Raw genomic sequence first — 1,578 nt, 5'->3', positions numbered from 1 at the left:
TTCACTTCGAACATAAAAAAATGCTTGCTTGAAACCCCATGAAGTGCTGTAGTGCATAACATGCATCGAAAGCAAACACAGAATATCATGGCTCGAATCACAAATCAAGAATTATGACCTTACAAAAATTTCTTCTAAACTCTGTCTGGCATTCTAAGCAACTTCAATCCGACCTAAGGAATTAAATAATTAGAATTTCCTATATGAAAAGGACTGGAAACCAAAAATATTAAAAAGTATCTAAATATGCAAGGCTTCAGCAAAAAAGGTATGAATATCTCTCACAGATTTCATGTATTAAGCGATTAAGCTTAACGGTAATGAGACTTTTAAAACATTTAGCCGACATTTTCATATAATTTAAGGAGAGAAGGTTTTTTAAATCTTGGTCGTGAACCAGACGATGGTAGGGGGAGGGTTGACACCTTTAATATTTTTTCTATAATTTCATTTTAATAACAAATATCCTGCTTTTACGATACCTGTAACACACCAAGCCACCCACCCACAATACCTGCCTGACTTGCCTCAGCGTACGTTACGTTGCATTTCAGTCCCAGGCTAGTAGTACTAATCTACTGTCATTTGAAGTGTGGTTTAAGTGCACTTTATCCACAGATAAGCTAATCGACACCGGGTCTACAGTTTAAGTTCATCCGCCAGGGATCGAACAAGAGACCTTTATGAAAGCCTTTGTGTGTGTTTTTTTATTATTTTTACTATCCCTGGGTATTGTGAAGGTATATGGTTGTTTTTTTTTCTTATTTTTAATTTAATTCTCTTCTTTAGGAGCTTTAAAAAGCAGAGCTCTGTCGGCTGAAACGAACTAGGGCGATGTCACGATTCCGGTGGATGTGTGAAGGCATAAGAGTGTGTTTCTTGTAAGTACTTTCTTTTACCTGTGTGTGAATTATAGCATGATTTAATGTAGATACAAGGGATGAGTTAATTTTCGACATGTAAAAAACGAGGTAACATATATAAAATATTGCAAGAATATTTAATTTTCTTCCTGGTTTTCTGAAAGACGTCAGCATTCCGAGTGTATAATTTGCATAAAACGTTTGTTTTTCTTTAAGACTTTAAAATATCTTAATATAGAGAACGCATACTTTCTATTGCCCATTAGCCTACTGGGAAGTAAAAATTGTGTCAGGAGTGGGATTCGAACCCACGCCCTCATTGAGGACCAGAAGTCACAACTAACCAGTACGTGGAAACTTTCGCTTGAGTCTGGCGCCTTAGACCGCTCGGCCATCCTGACATGGTAATAAAATTGACTGGCTTCCTGTTCATGAACCAAAGCCATGCATACCATTTCCATACAAGATTCTCACACAAGACTGTGTGTTTATAAATTTAGCGTATGCTTCTCGACTCCAATGTCAACATCATTAAAAAGCCACATAAGATATCTCCATGTGAACAAGACAAAATAAAGTAACTATTAAGCTCTGTTTCCATGTTTAATACCATAACCCGTGGTGCTACAGCCCTGGAAGGACTTTGACCTATCACCCGAATCCCATTACCCTACCCTACCATTTAGCACTATTTTTGTCCATTTAGACCGCCTTG

The 1,578-nt window shown here is 37.3% G+C and overlaps 1 non-coding gene across 1 annotated transcript; it reads right to left on the bottom strand.

Moving 5' to 3' along the window:
• Positions 1 to 1,150: 1,150 nt before the first annotated feature.
• Positions 1,151 to 1,264, bottom strand: TRNAL-CAA (transfer RNA leucine (anticodon CAA)). Its single transcript has 2 exons — positions 1,227 to 1,264; positions 1,151 to 1,195 (listed from the first exon to the last, which is right to left on the bottom strand). It is a non-coding gene; the product is annotated as a tRNA-Leu (tRNA).
• Between the last annotated feature and the right edge of the window lie 314 nt (positions 1,265 to 1,578).

The sequence above is a fragment of the Lepisma saccharinum genome, chromosome 28, assembly GCF_977018435.1.
Source record: "Lepisma saccharinum chromosome 28, izLepSacc3.1, whole genome shotgun sequence".
NCBI lineage: Eukaryota > Metazoa > Arthropoda > Insecta > Zygentoma > Lepismatidae > Lepisma > Lepisma saccharinum.
The sequence above is the reverse complement of the archived record's forward strand: the minus strand, read 5'-3'. Positions and strand labels throughout refer to the sequence as shown.